Source organism: Anas platyrhynchos, chromosome 1, assembly GCF_047663525.1.
Source record: "Anas platyrhynchos isolate ZD024472 breed Pekin duck chromosome 1, IASCAAS_PekinDuck_T2T, whole genome shotgun sequence".
NCBI classification, from domain to species: Eukaryota; Metazoa; Chordata; class Aves; order Anseriformes; family Anatidae; genus Anas; species Anas platyrhynchos.
In genome coordinates this window covers 117,664,270-117,683,899 of record NC_092587.1, presented here as the reverse complement: position 1 = coordinate 117,683,899, position 19,630 = coordinate 117,664,270, and positions in this window count along the sequence as shown.

Genomic DNA, 19,630 nt, shown 5'->3' with positions numbered 1-19,630 from the left:
CCTGAAGCATCTTCCCTATGAAGAAAGGCTGAGAGACCTGGGTCTGTTCAGCCTGGAGAGGAGAAGATTGAGTGTATCTATATACGCTCCTCGGTGTATATAGATATCTGAGGGGTGGGGGACAGAAGGATGTAGCCAACCTCTTCTCAGTGGTTTGTGGGGATAGGACAAGGGGCAACAACTGCAAGTTAGAGCACAGGAAGTTCTACACTGACATGCGAAAGAACTTCTTCATGATGATGGTGATGGAGCATTGGAACAGGTTGCCTAGGGATGTTGTGGAGTCTCCTTCTCTGGAGATATTCAAGGCCTGTCTGGACACCTACCTGGGCAACCTGCTCTGAGGAACCTGCTTTGGCAGGGGGGTTAGACCTTTCCAACCTCTAGAGTTCTGTGATTCTGTGATTCTGTGCTTGTTTTAATATTTCATATAAGGAAGCTTAAAAAATTAAATATCCCTGTACCAGACCCTGATTCCAGAAGTGCAGAAAGACTCTTCTGTTAGCCACCAAGTCTGTTTTCTCCATAGATTTAGCAGATTTTTCAACCTTTCATAGGCAGGTTTGTTTATCCACTTGGTTAGGCAGTCCTGGTGTTTTAACCAAGGGTTTTAGAAGGTTTCAACATTATAGGGTGGGAATAGAAGAATCTATATGAACAATTTGCTGTGGAAACCAACTGGGCAGCAGGCATTCCTCTTTCTAAGTTTCTGCTGGAAGATGAAAAAAGCCATGTATTTCATAGTACCAAAATTACATTTACGCTTTTTATAAAGTATTCCTTAGATGGCCTCTGTTAGGGAGATGCATAAATATAGCCTCATTCATTTCTGTGAATGTAGGCTAAATATGAAGTGTTTGCAACTGAGTGTTTGCAAATAAATATTCCTTAATTAATACACACTTTTCTTTTAACAGTTCAAAAAGTCCCATTTTCTCCTTTCCTCCTGTTTCTTTCATCAATTCTCAGATGTTAACACTTTAGGCCTAAATTCTTTGGGGCACTTCTGTGGCTAACCCTTAGAAAATGACAGGCCTGAATAAACTGGTAAAATGAGAATATGAACATAAATAGTATGGATAGCTGAACTGAATACTCAAAACCAAGAGTTCATTTGGCCTGAGCTGATTATTTTGAAAAGGAAGATGACCATCAGCTGGACTAGAAAGTAACCAGAGAATTATGAATCTTTTAATTCAAAGAGGTCAAACCAAGATGAAGTAGAAAAGCATGGACATTCTTCGCAAGAGGAGAGACCCTGGAATGGAAATGGCAGGAGGGAAACACAGTGTTCCAGTACTGCCAGAAATCACCCTGCAACATCTCAGCCTTTGCCCAGGCCAGAGGGAGCAGCCTCCCTGCCAGGCACTGTGGGGTTCCTGGCCCAGGCTAGGCGGTGTTTCTTGCAGGGTAGGGACAGCAAGTGGGGATCCACAATAGGTGTGTGTAGGCACAGCCTGTGTATTAGAAAACTGCATGGGTAGAAAGGGTACACACACAGCTGGGACTCCCACATCTCACACAGGAGTGGTGTGCAAGCAGGACAGCCCCACTCTTAGGAGGGAAAAGGGTTACTTGTAGCCCATGTGTTCTGCTAGAGAAGAGGTTTGACTGTAACTCTTTGTATGTCTGTATGTGCACTTGGGTGTGTTCCGGTGTGATTAGAACATTTTGGGATACGTTTGGTATAAGATAAAGGTGTTTATAAACCTGTAGATATTTAAAAACTTGCTTCTAGAATAACAGTTAGTCTGTTTTATTGTCAGTATTGATCCTCAATACTGACCACATCAAGAATCCTAGTCTGTTTTAAACAACAGAGAAATTTTTTCCCTTGACAAATTCAACCTGTGATAAACTGCACAAATTCATTTAGTCATGTTGCAAAGGTTCATTTAAAAAAAATAAAAAAAATAAAAATCATGAATGAAAAATTAAAATCTCTATATAAAATGGTGATATTTGCTTTATGAACTGTTCTGTTCAAAAAATATCAGATATGAATATAATGGCAGGATATCATGACTCTAACGTATCACTGGTCACTGCAGTCTTTGCTACCGACTTTAGTCTTTTCTATTTTAGCATCAGTGATGAAAACAATGTAGCATAAAGCCATGATTCAGCACCTTGCTCAAAAAATATAGGATTTTCTATGTCTCTGCATGTTGATAACCTCCAAAACCTTGTCCTGTCTCTAACTCTGTTAGTGATGATAATTCTAGGTAAAATTATTTACATCAAGGTCTATTTATTCCTCCTATAGTTATAGGGAAAAATTCTTAAAACAACTTCAGTATTTTTAATGAGTTTCTGAAAAGACTATCTGCATTTTTGCTTCACTTTTCAGCACATCTTTAGAGCTTACTTGTTCATTTTGCTTTATAAAATAAAGCAGCATACTCACCAACTTCTAAAAATCTTTAAAGCTAAGAATAATTGCCAGATGTTCCTGATAGCTCGTTATCACCATCTCCAGAATTTCTTTCTTTACCTCACTTTACCTACTGTGATAAATTTTCAGGATATTTTCACTAAATAGAACCTATGTCACCTTTGAATAAACAAAGATTTCAAAATTATTAATCAGCTACATTTATCTTTGTAATATCTACCTGTCCTGCAAGGTGATCCTTCTTCACTACTTATATTTATTCATTAATATCCCTTACATGTTTGATCCACTATAGAAAGACAACTCCAAAACAAAAAGAAATAAGATAAAATAAATTTATTTTTAAGAAAGTAGTACTTTTGATTGATTTTTTCCAGGAGCCTTAACAATTTAAAGTTATTGAGCATGTAAGAAATTTTAGCTGTTCAAAATACTTTCCCAAATCTCTCTTGCAGTTTTTATATGCTGTTTTAAGAAGCTGCTACAACAGCTAATAGAGCTAATTGCAACTGAAGTATATATAGATTCAGTTCTTCAATATGGAAGTATGTAGGGTTGACTAGAAGTCTCAGCTGTGGATGCTGCTACAACAGCTAATAGAGATAACTGCAACTGAATGATGATATAGAAGCACTAGTAGGTATGCAGGGTTGACTAGAAGTCTCATCTGTGTTCAGATGCAGACAGAAGATAAAGTGAGTGAAAAAACAGTTTAAGATGCCAAAGAGAATGTCTGGAAGACTCTCTGGAACACTGATAGGATATATTTACAGCACTACATCCATATTTAAGCTAGATATTTTGCCTCCTCCAAATGTAGAAACAGAGGAATACATCCAGGCCCTCACTGGCACCCAACTCAAAAGCTTGATGGTTTTTATAAAAGGTTTACAGTTTAAAACAATAACAGTTTAAAAACAATATAATCGGTTTGTTATTAAGGTACCCTTAGTAACTGAACACATCCTAAGGATACCTATGGATACCTAGAAAGAAAAAAAAAAAATATATCACAAATATCACATGTGGTGACAATTTTACAGGAAGGAATCAAAGGAATATCATGATCTTAAGACTGTAAAAACACATCTTAGATTTATGCAGCAAGGGCTTGGTTGCATTGGGGCTGCTGGGGTGGCTTCTCTGAACAGAGTCCGGAAGCTGTCCCATATCAGATCAGAACCAGCTTCATCCAGCTCTAAAATGCTGGCCAAAGCCAAGTCAGTGAGCAATGTTGGTTTCTATTCTGTGAGAGCCAATATAAGAAATTTAAAACAAACAAATAAACAACAATAAAAAGAAAACCTGCTCTGCCACAACAGCTGAGAGAGTAAGCGATGACAAGGGGTGAGAAACAACCCTGCAGACACCGACGTCAGTGAAGAAGGCAGGCAGAAGGCACTCCAGACACACAGCAGAAGTTCTTTTGTGGCCTGTGAAAGGCCCCTGGTGGAGTAGGCTGTCCTCCTACAGCCCATGCATCCCACATGTTGCAGATCTACCATGCTGCAGCCTGTGGAGGAGCCCCCAGTGGAGCAGGTGGATGTGGCCTGGAGGAGGCTGTGCCCCATGGAGAGCCCCCACAGGAGCAGACCAGGGGCCAGAGCTGCAGCCCGTGGAGAGGAGCCCACGCATGAACAGGGGATTTGTCAGGAGCTGCTGCATTTGAGGGATGCATGTTGGAGCAACTATCTCCTGTAAGATGGACCCTGTCGTATGGACCTGTATTAGATCAGTTCTTGAACATCTGCTGCCTGTGGGAAGCCCCCACAAGCTCAGTTTGGAAAGGATGACATCCCATGTGAGGGACCCTGCGCGGAACAGGGGCAGAGAGTGACTGTGAAGGAGTGGCGGAGATGAAGCATTAGGGACTGACCGCAGTCCCCACTCCCCATTCCTCTGTGCTGTTTGGGGGGAGAAGGTAGAAAGGGATGGATGAGGGGAAGGTGTTCTTAGTTTGCCTTTAACTTCTCACTGTTCTAGTCTGTTAATGATACATGTAGGTAATAAATTATACTAATCTCCCTATGTTGACTCTGTTTTACCTGGGACATTAATTGGTGAGCGATTTCCCTGACATTATCTCAACCTTTGAGCCTTTTTTATCATATTTTCTCTGCCTTTTCCTCTGAGGAAGGGGAGAAATACATGTAGATCATCTGTGGTGGAATTCAACTGCCAAGAAGGTAAAACCACCACAATAATCTGATATAATCTAATTATTTCAGAGTTTACCTCTGTAAAGACAACAGCTTAAGGAATTAAGTCACTATTTCTGTTCACCCTAACACAGAGAATTTTATCTATTGAGAAATTTGCATTTTCATACTAACTGCTACATACGCTACTGTAGCTATAAGGGCTATTTAAATACGCTCACATTGTCAATTGAATGAGATATACAATGAATTAAAGAATTTCCATCAAATTCCTGCAAAATTAAAAAAAAAAAAAAATCTTGAAAAAATATAAGCCCTTGAATGTTATTATATAGATCTACTAGACTGACAATACTATGTATTCCTCATTATAATTTACTAAATTGTTTAATAGAAATTTATTTCCTATTTACAAGCATTCCTTATCCCAGTTGATTCACTTAATGATGTCACAGATCACTGTTTGTAATATCACAACTGTTTCCATGGAGACAGACAGTGATACCAGCAGCAGGTCACTTAAGGAAAAGCAGACACTTAAGGACAGAAGACACCAGCAGATATTTAAGAAAAATGAATCAGGAGGAGAATGCCTACAAAACATTGGTACATGTATTCATAAGAGAGGATAGATCAGAGCTATAACAGATGCACATCCAAAACAGTGGGTGTAAAAGTTATCACTTACTCCAGGAAGAGTATCACTTACTATATCTCTGTGTCTGCTGCTGTCAATTTACCATAGACCTCAGCCCTAGAGAGTGAAGAAACATACTCAGGAGTCATCATTGCAATAGCTTTACAAGGGTTTTTACACTATTTATAATCTGTTAATCTAATGTCACTGTACTTCCTAATCTATACTGCATAAACCCATACACAGTGCAACCTTTATCATACAGTTGAGAGATACTGCGAAAAAGGACATTCTTTATTTCCTTTTTCTGAAATAAAGGATAGTCTCCTAAAAAGTTGTGAAGATTGGAAATGTAAAGGGTATCTACAACCAAGCAAAAACCAAACTTGTTTTTTTCTGAGTGATCAAATATAACCACTGAATTTTATTTTTGTGAAGTGGTATTATTTAAGTAATATTTAAATAGTATTCTTTAAGTTTGTTATTTTTAGTTGATTCTGCTTTTGCTACAAACCTAGAGCCCAAGAGTAGTAGTAGTAAATCTTTATCCTAAGCCACATTTTGAAATTAATTTTGATGGTGACATTACTTCCAGCATGATTTCTTTAGTGTTCCCTGGTTTTAGAGTATTATTAAATAAAACAAATCAATGGCAAGGAGGTTGGTATTTGATAATTTTTAAGGTCCCTTCCAACCCAAACCGTTCTATGATTCTACAATTCAATCTTAACATTTTTAAACATCTAATAGAAAGCTTATATTCACTGCAAATCAAAAAACTTTATTTTCAATTTTGTGGAAGCAAAGAGGATCTAGACAAAGCACACTGAAGGTAAAGCCAATTTGAAAGCCTCACCAATTTTAAAAGTCTCACGCTTAATAAACAAAGATAGACACAGGAACATATATGGTAAGGTCTATCTATGTGATTTAATGTATTTCTGAATGTTGTCAGCGCGGATGTGGGTATGGCAGAAGAGATTCAGCACAGTGCAACACACCAGGAAAGGGATCTCAGAGGAGAGGTTAGGAGGGCCCATAGCCAGGGATAGCTAGGTTGCCTTAAAATTTTTATCATGAAGAAAAAGCAATTAAATGCATAAAGAAGAAAGAAAAACACTCATAGATATAGATACCTACTTTCAGGAAAATGGTCAAGTGTATGTGGCGGCAGGTGCCTGTGCCTGAGGAGACTGTAGGTGGCCCATTCCAGCCACAGCCATTTCCAGCCAGCTCCCAGACCCCCATGGGGCCAGGGACGCACTGCTGACAGAGAGTGGTAGCCATAGGGGCAGGAGAAATCACAGAGACATAGGGAGGGGACAGTGTGGGGGACACAGCCAGAGACCTGGTGCTGGAAGGAGGCATCTCTGAGGGACTGTGGCCTGTAGGCAACCCATCCTGTGGGAGCAACATTCCTGAGGGACTGTTGCCTGGAGAAGACCCACCTGAGGAACCACAGCCATGAGCAACCCACACCAGGGCAGAAAAATATAAGTGAGAAGACAACAGAAGCATAGGAAAGCTATCAACAGAAACAGCAGAAAGGCATTGTTACAGACCAGCCCCCAGCTCTCTGGCTGCTCCTCACCTTACCCAAGGGATTTGGAGAGACTGACGTGAGATGCCAGGAAAACACAGTGACACTGAGACTCTGGAGGAGTAGGGAAGGTGATGCTGATACTGAACATGGGGGAAAGAGATAAAAGGTGTTTGTTGAATTGTTTGCGTTGTTGTTTTTTAGTTTTGTTTTGTTTTGTTTTCTCTCAATGCACAAATGAGTGATTAGAATTTTGTTCCAATTGGCAATAAATGAAATGAAATAAAAATTCCCCGGAAGAAAGACTGTTTAGCCTGCTGCTCTCAACTGACCCTCTTTTGCATGCAGCAGCTTGCAAGAGTCTGTGTCCTATGCGAATGCTCTGTGCAAGCTGCAGTTCATACTCTGTGCTTGCTGAGCCAGGTGGTGTACACATTCCCCTAATCCTTCAACAAGCAGCTCTTCAATTGGTGGCAGCTGGAGAAGTGGCCATCACTTGCTCCTACCCTCTACCTCAAGGCTGCTGGAAGAATCTGTTCCCTCTGTTGTTTGGTAGCAATCCAGGAGTGCATGCCTAGATATATGGAAAACAATACAGAGAAACAGAAGCAGTAGTAGAGGGAAGTGCACAAGCAAAGATGCAAGTCTCTGAGGAAAAAAGGAGAGGAAAAGATAGAGTGGGAAGTTACTTGGAAAAAGGGGAGGGTCATTACAGATAAAAAAGTGAAATACTTTCTCTTGGGCTTCACACTATTGCAGACTAGATCCTGTGTCCTCTAGGGTCATCCAGAGCTTTCAGGAAAGTCTTAGACCTCAGAAGGACTGTTTGTCCTCCGATACTTATTTTCCCAATCACATGGTGAAAACTACTTTCAGGTATGAATAAGAAAACTTCTTAAGGATCACACCTCTTCACAGAGAATCATAAATAGAAGAATGTGTAAATTTACTGAATGACAAAATAGATGATTTTTTTCTGCAGTGCTGGTGTTGTCTTTTTTTTTTTTTTTTTTTTCCTTTTTCTTTTTCTTTTAAATTTAGTGCATCATGCGGGATTTTCCTGGAAAAAAAAAAAAAAAAAAAAGTTCATAAAAGTTTTTCTTGAAACAGATGGCAACTTAGATTATACAGCATAAGACTGCTCATGCATGTTACTACAGACTACCTACAGCAAACCTCCCCCTGAGCACAAACAAAGCAGCTGGAGGAATGTAAAATAAGTTTGACTCAAATGTGTGTCACATTGTGTTCTACAGGAAAACCATATGTAGGAGTCCATCAGGAACAAATTGATGAAATTACAAAGTCTTTTCTTAAATAACCAAAGGCTCCTATTATTAAAAATAAAGACCACTTCTAAAATGTTATTACCTTAACGCTCTATATAGTCAAGTGAGTCTGTCTGTTCAAATTATTACTATCATATTTAATTAGTCTCTTGAAAAGTTTTTTTTTAATCTTACAGTAACTCACTATTTCAATTTTGTCTGGAGAATAATCTCTTTAGTGAATGCTTATTAATAAATCAAAGTTAACAGACTGCCTAATATTTTGCCTTGTCTCATTCTCCTACCAGTCATGCAATCATACCAGTTTGACATAACCAGGAAAAACAACAGAAAGTAAATTATATTTTGATTTTTTATTTAATACATTTTTAACCATCCTGCCAATAATAGGTAAAAATGAATATATGTAATGTATTTTTCAGTAATTTTAAATTCAAATAACGTAAAACCCACAGAGCCCATGTTGAAAAATCGACGTATGTATAAAATGAATGGGTTGCAGTAGACAATATGAAATAATTATTTGCATTAAAATATTAATTTTATACTGTCAGAAAAGGACTCTAGATATATCTCTAAATTATTTTAGTGGAAACTGATAGTGGAAACTCTAAATCACCTCCCCCATCCAAAAAATGAGCAACCAACTTCGGGTGTTCATAGTGTTTCTCAGTTTGGCCCTCATGTAGGTAAAGACAATAGTCTACTGACAGATTTCCAGAATGTTTAGGATTAAAATGTATTTTAAAGAGAAAGGACTCCTGTTTTATAACTGATCAGGTATCCTAATGAAATAGTTGCACAGAATCAGATCAAGTAGTGCAGTTTGATTGGTTTCTGAACAGAAGAAAAGGCCCTGGAGAAGAGAAATGGTTTAATTCCCATCCCTTTGTGTTTTCAGACAGTACTGAATTCTGATGTCATACCCAGATCATACAGCACAACAGGTGGCCTGGGGATTTTAGGGTTTACTGTCAGTATATGTGCCTTTAATAGCTGGACACAACCATTGTCTAGTTCCACTGACTCTGAAAACAACACATAGAATCATAGAATGGCTTGGGTTGGAAGGGACCTCTATGATCACCTAATTTCTACCTCCCAACCATAGGCAGGAATGCCACCCACTAGCTTAGGTTGTTCATGGCTTCATCTAACCCGGTATTGAACACCTCCAGAGATGGGGCATCCACAATCTCTCTGGTCAACCTGTTCCAGTTCCTCACCACCCTTTGAAGAATTTCCTTCTAACCTCTAATCTAAATCTCCCCTCTTTTAGTTTAAAACCATTCCTCCTGATCCTGTCATTATTTGATTGAGCAAAGTGTTGCTCTTTTTTATAAGTCCCCTTTGAATACTGAAAGGTTGCAAAGACGTCACCCTAGAGCCTTTTCTTCTGTAGGCTGAACAATAACAGCTCTCTCAGCCTATCTTTGTAAGAGAGGTGCTCCGGCCCTCTGATCATCTTTTGGACCTCCTCCGGACCTGTTCTAACAGCCCCACATCCTTCTTGCACTGGGGGCCCCAGACATGGACACAGTACTCCAAGTGTGGCCTCACAAGGGCAGAGCAGAGGGGCACAATCACCCTCCTTGACCTGCTGGCCACTTCCCTGTTGATGCAGCCCAGAATGCAGTTGGCTTTCTGGGCTGCAAGTGTGCACTGCTGGCTCGTGTTGAGATTTTCATCCACCAAAATCCCCAAGTCCTTCTCTGCATGGCTGCTCTCAATGAGTTCTTTACCCAGTCTGTAGATGTCTGGGATTGTTCCGGCCCAGGTGCAGCACCTTGCACGTGACTTGTTGAAATTCATTCAGTTCACGTGGGTCCACTTCTCGAGCTTGTCCAGATCCCTTTGGATGACATCCCGTCCTTCTAATATATCAACCTCGCCACTCAGCTTGTATGTGAACTTGCTGAGGGTGCACTCAATCCCACTGTCTATGTCATTGATAAAGATATTGTGTCAGTTAAGTTTTGTTTCTGATATTGAGATGGAGAGAGTTGAATGAGATATAACCGCTTAAACATGAAATACACATGCATCAGAAGATTAAACAATGGATCAGATTCTTGGATGTTATTTGCATGTTTCCATCAAAGTAAACGTATCTAATTTCCAGATGAGCATTAGTCTCAACTGGGGGAAAAGTTGGAAGGCTAAAAGCATAGCAATGCTCCTTGGCTTTAGGTTTCCTATTGACAGCTATTTAGTCAGAAGTGGGCTCATACGCGCAGTTTTTGCAACATGATATTTATTCAAAGGTATTCAAAGAGGTGCTGTGAATTGTATGCACAGGAGAGAATTTTTCTTTTCTCTCAACACACAAATTATGCTGCTTACACTGATTTGCCATGTGTAACACGCTGTGACTCTTGCTTACTACTGTGAGTAAGCAGTAGTCTGAGCTGGGTAACTTTTTTCAGTTTATCATAGGAAATTAAAGAGGAAGGCAGACTGTTCATGAACTTCTGAAATTAAAAGTAGAAATCAGAGGTTGATTAATCAAAAATATTTTAACAAAAATCAGAACAGCCATAACACTTTAACATTTCTTGTATGTAAAGGTTATTTTCAATTACAAAACTTTGATCAAAATATAGTAAAAGGGCTAGAGCTCTATTTTTAACAAACATATAAAACAAATTTTCATTTTTCAAATTTTCATCCTTTCTTTTGTTGTTTAATTTTTAAGGGACCAAGTGAAATATGCCAAGAAATTTTTTTGAGTCAAATAAAATGTATCATTTTTACCTAAGCTGTTTCTGTAACTTTTCCATATTTGAAACAAAATAAATAAGCAAGTAAAAATAACAACAACAAACAAACAAACAAATTAGTGTTTTGTTTTTTTTTTTATTAAAAAAGGACATTATTTTAAAATGTTTTAATGTTAACAGATAATGAAAAATCAAAGAGCAGTCATGTTTATAAAAATTAATACTATGCCCCAACATGTGGATACTGATATAAGATAACAGTTTGAGCTCTGTATTACTATGCCTGTACTATTAAATGAAGGAAGGTCAGGGACCAATCCTGGGCCCTGAAGCCAGGTAGCCTCTGTTGGCTTATGTCCATTTGCTAAAGGCTACACCCTTCTAGAGCTGGCTGCATCCACTCCGGTTTCCTCTAGCTACCATTGGCATTTTTGTGCTCCTTATCTCAGGCTTAGAAAAACAGAAGTAGAACTTCTGAAAAAATGTATAGTATTACAATGACAAAATTTTTGGTAGATGTGTTTATTTGGAACAAAGACATGTTGCTGTCCAAAAGAGGAGATAAGTGAATAAGTACGACTCCATTTACATTGTATCAAATAACATCAAATATATTAAAATGTCTTGGTTTTACAATGGAGACTATATCCCCATGGACCAAATGCAGGAACTGGATGCCTAGAGAAAGTGGCAATGCTAGGAATAATTATTCCACTGTGGGGGATGCCACGATACATATATGCAACAGCACAAAATACCTTCAGGTTAAATTCCTCAAATGAACTTGTAGGCAACATATTAAACTTTTTAATATGATTCTGTATTCATTGCAGAAAAGTAAACAGTTATTAGTCTAATGTTTCAGTTTTCATCACAGACTTCAAATAATTCATAAATAATAATTGTTTGTAAGTTGCCCCAACATTTATGGCACCTATGCATATCACCTTGTGTCTACGATCCAATCTTCCACTGCATATTGTTCTAGGGATACAAGTTGTCATTCCTTTATGTTACAAACCTTTGATTGTTTTGCCCAGAAGTTGAACAGGTAATGACAAACAGCTGTATGAGTAATTGTTCTGGATACTACTTCAGACTTCAAAGGCTCTTTATCTAAAAGGTAGAGCTTTGGAGCTTTTGCAGTAGATTCCAAGGTGAAGGATCCAAAGGTATATGGTGAGTACGTTTCTTTCACAGCTGTTCACTGATACTGCTTTCTTGTAGGCAATTCTCATTCCAGCTTTCCCAATCTACTCTGGAGAATGCAGAAGCGTCTGCTATCACAACACAAACCTAATTCTGCAAATAAATTCTTCAAATAAATGAGTGAAGGAAATACATAATTTTTCTCTTCTCTGAGACTGCTGTTTTTCAGGTGCCATTGGTCGTAATTATGTATTTTTTTTTCAGTCTGTTTACAATCTTCTCATTCCTCAAGGACCTCTTTCTCTCAGGTTCACTAGCTAAATGGCTAAAATGTTTGTACTAGTATTTCCTAACTCAGATGAGTGACAAACTGTATTTTAGGCAAAGTTTTCATCTTGTTTCCTTATGCCTTACAGTAGTGCATACTTCCTGTTATTTTTCCTCTCAGTATTTTACCCAGGAAAAGAGGACTGTAATGGGGAAGACACTGTGTCTTTCTGTAGTTGTCTGAAGAATTAATTTCCAAATAAAGTCAATCTTTATTGAGATGTCAGGTATTAACTGAAGAAAATGTGATATACTTTATCTACCTGTAGCACTATTAAGAGCATATTAAGACTGGAAAATAAATAATACTTTTTTAGAGCATATTATTGACTACATTTAAAAGAAAACTTTTTTTTTTTTTTTTTGCAAAAGCAAAACACTAAACTTTGAGATCAAAAATATTAATTGTTAAGCTGTTACATTGAATTCTCCTCGTAACATACTTTTAAATATGTCTTTTTTAATTTTGTAATAAATATATATTTATTGATTTTTTTTTCAATTATTATCATTACTTTACAGAAGTCAAAATACTTTTTCCTCCCTGTCTGGGACTTCACTTTCAGTTACACTTGTCCTCCTTTAAGTTTTGTTCAGATGGAATACCTTCAAAACAAAAATTTTCATTTAGGAAACTGGAATGTTGCATTTCAACTTATCACAATTCCCTTCTATCCCTCTTTCAATATTAAATTGTTTACCAAATAAGTCTTCATGAATTCTCCAACTATTATACTATTTGGGCAGAATTTACTATTGACTACTGTACATGTATATATACATATATATACACATACAAATGTACAAATGTATATACACATACATTCATTTGGAGAAATCACCAATAAGATCCTTGCATGAAATACTCCATATGAAAGGTGTACCAGTGATGCTAGCTGGTTATCCAGGTCTTCTACTCTGCATACCATTTGCAGGATTTCTGGGCATCTCATATTTACTGTAGTGTTTATTGTTGTGGGTTTTCTTCAGCTATATATTCCATATCACTATCACATATGAAAAACAAAGGTGGGTGTTTTGGGTTGAAAATTAGATTTTGAAACAAACACATCCTAAATCTGAATTGGACAAATAGTGAAAAAAAAATATTTTGTTTTATCTTACTTTCATACTCTTATATTGGGGCAAAAGTAAACACTGATGATTGTTCTTGTTCTAAATCTATCCTCTTTGTGTGTGTGTGTGTGTGTGTTTTATTTTCTTTACGTACATCTATGTAAATATGCATTTATTAAAAATAAACATTTATTTTTTCCTTTTGACAGTCACAAGCCCCTTTTTCTAGCTTCAGTAACCTTTGCATAAAGTCCTGGAATAACACTGGTCTATGCTCTTGTCACAACTCTGTGTAGCCCTGTTATCACCTTCCTGAACTCCACAATAGAAAATGTTTTGAAGATTAATGCTTGTTTCTATCTGTCCTGGTTTCAGTTAGGACAGAGTTAATTTTCCTCCTAGTAGCTGGTGGGGTGCTGTGTTTTGGCTTAGGATGAGAAGGGTGCTGATAACACCCCGATGTTTTAATTGTTGCAGAGCAGTGCTTACACCAAGCCAAGGACGTTTCAGCTTCTCACTCTGTCCTGCCAGTGGGCAGGCTGGGGGTGCAGCAAGAGCTGGAAAGGGACAGACCCAGGACAGCTGACCCAAACTGGCCAAAGTTTTCTTTGAGAGACCCATCCCATCTGACGTCAAGCTGAACAATAGATAAGGGTGACTAGCCAGGGTGGGGGGCCGGCTGCTCAGGGTTAGGCTGGACATCGGTCAGCGGGTGGTGAGCAATTGCATTGTGCATCACTTGTTTCATACACATTATTATTAGTAGTACTATTATCATAATTATTGTTGTTATTATTATTTCCCTGTCTTAATAAACTATCTTTATCTCAACTCACAGGCTTCACTTTCCCATTTCTTTCCCCTATCCCAGAGAGGGAGGGTGAGGATGAGCGAACGTCTGTGTGGTGGTTAGCTGCCGGCTGGGTTAAACTACAACGTTATCCAAGTTCAAGTAACTATTATCTTAAGAGTTAATAATCATTTCTTTTAAATTGATTTAAATTCAGTTTAAATTAATTTCAAAAATATCTAGATCGGGAAATCCCTATGGTACACATGGTATTATTCTCAACGTTCTTGAGGCAAATCAGGTCTCAAACATGCCATGATACATTAGGATTTTGAAAATCTTAGTCAATATACAAGTGCTTTTATGGATGCCTAATTGTCTGGAAACTGGGCTTTTCGGCACTTTTAGGAGTTATTTGACAGTGTTTAAAAACGTGGGCCTAAACAGTACAACTGAACAAATATATACATGAAGTATCTGCAGGCACTGTTGTTGATTATCATTTTGACAGTATGGAGTACAACAGTAGTGATAGAGTCACTATATTGTACTTAAACTCTGCTCATAGCTCTGACAATCCTCTCATGTCTCCATCTTTGGATTTGCCACATCAAGAACTTGAGCAGAGCTCCCTTTTATCCTGTGTTTCAGCCCCAAAGAGAGAACAGTGCCACCAGGGGATGAGTATATATCTATGATCAAAGATCCCTGACATCCAGTTAAAATACAGATGAGTTAGTTGAAATGAGGAAAATGTTCACAGGTCTTGAAGTTTATACTAGCTGCAGTGTGTATGGTTTGCATGCTGTTTACCCTGGCAGTGTGCATAGGTGTACAGGAGACAGGTGGAAGGAAAAGGGTAATCCTGCTTGTAAACTGTTCAGTATCAGGTTAAAAGAAAGTGTTTACAGTGCATGTGTTACTCAGTCTTACCATTGTCAGCCATTGTGAATGATACAGGCATAGAAAACTATTGTGTTTCTTATGGAAAACCTTACACTTTAAATCTTCCTCATGATTTCTGAGAGTACCAACATTCTGTAGTATTGCCTACTGTAAAATAGCTGTAATTCAAATCTATAAAGGGAAATATTACTTCAGGTAACACTTTTTAATACAGGTACAAGCTTCCACGTATCAAAGGCAGATTAATTAATTGTTCATATGAATGAAATGTAGAAGCATATGAATTTTTGTGAAATGTGAAACCATGTGAATTCCTTTGGAGTACTGCCTCTGTATTAAAAAAATAAAATAAAAAAATAAATCAGGCTGGCCTGGATTTCTAATTTTGTGGTGAATAAAAGCAAATTTGTGACAAGTGTTTCACTTGAATGTACAGAGTAAAACAGACTGGAATATTTTTGTCTGTCCTTGGCCAGACATACCTCAAAGAAGGATCTCTAAGGTGCTCAAGAATAAGCACTCCCTCGTACTATCTCCTGTAGTGAAACCAGTACAAGTGCCAAAACCTTCTTTAGCTGACATTTAATATAATGCAAAATACTATGTTTCATTAAGCTTCAGTTATGCTGTAGAATGCTTCCTGGTGTTTGCTGTGTAATTGCACAGCTATACACCATAAGAAACACATGTTTTTGTGACTGAATTATTAAGGCTTATATTTTATCTTCATATAAAACTAGAAAACTTAGCTTCAGGCACTTGACCTGAGCATAAAGGTCCAGTGATTTTTATTATTATTATTATCATTAATAATATTAATAACAAATTATTATTAATAATAATCTTTTTATTTTTTTTCCTGTTTCCTTTAGTTTTTCAGTTTCTTTCTTAAAAATAATTAAAAAATACGAATAACATTAACTTTACCTTTAAAAGAAAACGATTGAATTCATGATCATTCTAAATTTATTTTCTCTTATGAGTTATTTTGCAATATTGTTACTAAATGCAAGCTTAAAAGCATCACATAACCTTTATCTGGGAAGAAAAAAAAAAAAAAAGACCTAATATTACTCAAAAAATATTTTTACTAACTAATAATTTAAATTTCTTGAGAAAGATACCGTTCTGATGGTATTTAAATTTTAAATGCCTTTTTTAAACTTTCACTACACTAATAAATCAATCAGCTGTGCCTAGCAAAAATGCTGTTCGTGTAGCATCTCCTCTCCATCTGCTCTGGAACTCAATATTGACAGGATAAATAATGTAAGATGTACAGATACTCTTAACGACAAATGCAACAAGCTGGTAGTAAATATATGCATGCAGACACCTCTGCAGAAAGAGAAAGGTTATCACATATCACATTGTATTCCTTGTCAAAACAATACCTATTGGCCAAGGCCTACCTAATTATTAGCACACTAATGAAAATTACTGAATTGACAACCTTGGTCCCTCAAATGCTTTTATTTCTTATTATATTGATAAAATTTATTTATAAAATTACACTGTACGCTTCACCAATTTTTCATAATGTAGAGCATATATTTTCAATTGTGAAAAAAAAAAGAAAGAAAAAAAAAAGAGAAGAGAAAAAAGACATTTAATTTCCTTCAATGTAAAAAACATTTATACTTGGAGGTTAGTTTGCATCTTGGTCATACATAAAATCCTTTTCTCAAAGAATGAGCTTTTGACTTCAATAAACCTAGGATCAGATTCCAGATTTCAAACTCACAAACGAGAAAATAACTTTCTCCCCCACCCCCCCCCCCATTCTAGTAGACAACATAGATCAAGAAATCAAGAACAGCTTGAAATCTTGCAATCTATAATAACAGCAACAACTTCCAAATATGGCTCTGTCTCTTTTCAATCTCAGTCAGTTGGTTTACACTTGCTTTTCTCAACAATATATTAGAAAAAATAGCAACATATTTATTGAATGTTAACACTCTCACAGCTCCAAAGAAAGCTATACAAGTGATATATTAAAATGTAAAATTGAAATCTTTCTGAATATTTTTGAAATCCTAATAAGACCCACTTTATCTTACCATATTCATCTAGGCTTCCTCTATCAGCAGCAGAGAAAGGCAGACACTGCCAAAAGGAATTTGTCCCATTCTATTTATCCCACCGTCCATTGAGATGTCAAAGACAAATAGAACTAATTACTCTCTGGAGCACTTCTTTCTCTTCACTGGCTGTAGAAGGAATCTAGACAAATTAGTTTAGACTACTTTTAGGTGAGTAATTTAAGATTTAAATGTGTACCATCCCGACATGGCACTTTATTATTTTTCCATTCTCTGCAGTCTTACAGAAACTGTTTTCCATCAGCTTTTAACTTCTGATAACATAGCTTTTCTTATTCCATCTCTTTTACCTACAGCAGTGAATCTCCATCTGAGTAACCCTCTAGTTCATTTCAAATCTGTTCTGAGGAGGAAAAAAATATAAAAAAAAATAAAAGAATCATTTTATTTTTTCACTGCTTTGCCTCCTAGAGTGGACTGAGGAGCTGAAAGACAAGTATGACATTTTGCTTTTGAGACATTTTTTGTGTGTCTTTATTCCTTTCTGTGCCTGTACTGTGAGAAACTACACCAGAGGGGGAAAACAAACAAATAAACAAAAATCTACTACAGTTTAAATATTCAAGACAAAATTTCCTTTACTGGACATATTCATCACTTTTATTTTTTAAATTACAGGGTAGCAGTGATGGAAAGTAAATAGATGCCTAAACTAAAGCTCATTCAAGTAAATAGATTTCAATGACATTTACATACAAGATGAATAGAAGCAATATACACTGGTGATAAAAGAAACAAGAATTGTGTTGTTATCTGGGGTGATCCAGCGTTGTAAGAGCTATGACATTACAGTGCAAAATTAAATTATATTTTCCATAAATCCACACCTATAGTCACATAACTGTATTAAGTAAACTGTATCTCTTCTTTTTTTCCTTTTGTGTTGTATAAATCAAATAAAAAATGATAGCTTTCACTCTCCCCAATCTTACACCTAAATGCTTCAGAGAAGTCTTGATGATTCAACTACTTTTGTCTGCTTCATATGAACAGAAGGTAATAGCAACACTGTCATGAATGGCTGAATTTTCTCTCCAAAAAAAAAAAAAAAAAAAATCTGTTTTGTAACAGTTGTAACAGTAACTATTTGTTAATGTCTACATTAAATAACACTTTTCAGTACACTTTCAAATGGCTTGTGTACCTTCCTGTCCAAATGAGCATTTTCAGATTTTCATTAAAATGAAAGCAGGCTTAAAATGTTAGCTCAGAAAAATAAATAAATAAATAAATAAATAAAAATTGATAAATGAATAATAATAATGAAATCTATCACCTAGTGATGATATTGGTAAGAAATATTCAAAAATGTTGAGTGTGGTCTGCTGACTCGTATCACACCATTCCAAGTGGATTGTTACCCAAGTTTACAGAAGACAGGATATGAGACAGACAAGCAAGACTTAGATACTTAGGATTTATCTCTCCTTTAGCTCTCTTAAAACTGTGTGTCTTGTCTCAGTTAATTGTCTGTTCTTCCAACTCGGCTAAAACGATCATTGGAGAAAGATATATACCCCTATATTTCTATAGTTTCTCTCCATTAAAAACCTGTTAAGACAGGCTACTGGGAAGTTCTTTCTCGATTTACAAAGGAGAACCTGAAAAGGGATATTAATCTCAAATTTAACATTGAAGGAACCATTTGAGTAATTAACATTTATTTAAAAAACATTTATTACTGCTATAGTTTTTCCGTCTTTATCAGGGAACTTGTAAATTTTACTTTCTTTATCCTACACAACCATCATGGCTTGTTTGAACTATTGAAATTTTTTTGTATTATTTGGTAATGTCAGCTGAGCTCTGCATAGGTTTGTAAGTTGAACATATAATGAAGTAATATTTCTTAACTTTTGTTTTCCTGATCAGATGTAGAAGAAAATCACTTCTATTTATACACTACTTTCCTGTAAAGACTTGTGCTTCTTTTCACCAGCATCCCTAAACAGAGAATGGCTCTTATGTTTCTGATTATTTCTAAGTAAACAACCACTGAAAATACATCTTGATCAACTGTAAAAATGAGTCATGAAATTTTAAACACACTATGGTAAAATATCTTTCAGATATATTTCATGTCAGTTAAAGGAACTGATACTTTGGTAGTCTTTATCCTTTCGAAAATGGAAAATTATTAATCTGGGCTGTGGATAAAATGGTGAGAACAGACCACTCAATAAAAAAGCAAAGACAATCAGAACTAATAAAATAAATAATAAAATAAAATAAAATGATGGTTTGGGAGGATTTAGAAAATAAGAGGAAAATTAAGCAAAAACAAGATCAAGAAGATCAATAGAGCAATGCCACCATTTTATTTTTAACTTGTCACACTGTTTAAGCATGGCTAACTTACTCAGTTACATCAGAGAAACTGAGGGCAGAGACAGGATTTCAGGCAGTTTTTTTCCAGTTGGAAACACATTGTCAACTTTTCTTGAATGACAGTATTAATGAGAAGGGTTGGTTCAGCACCAGTTTCAGAAAACTCAAGGTCTATATTCAATGCTTGTTTCACTTATGTAACTAAATG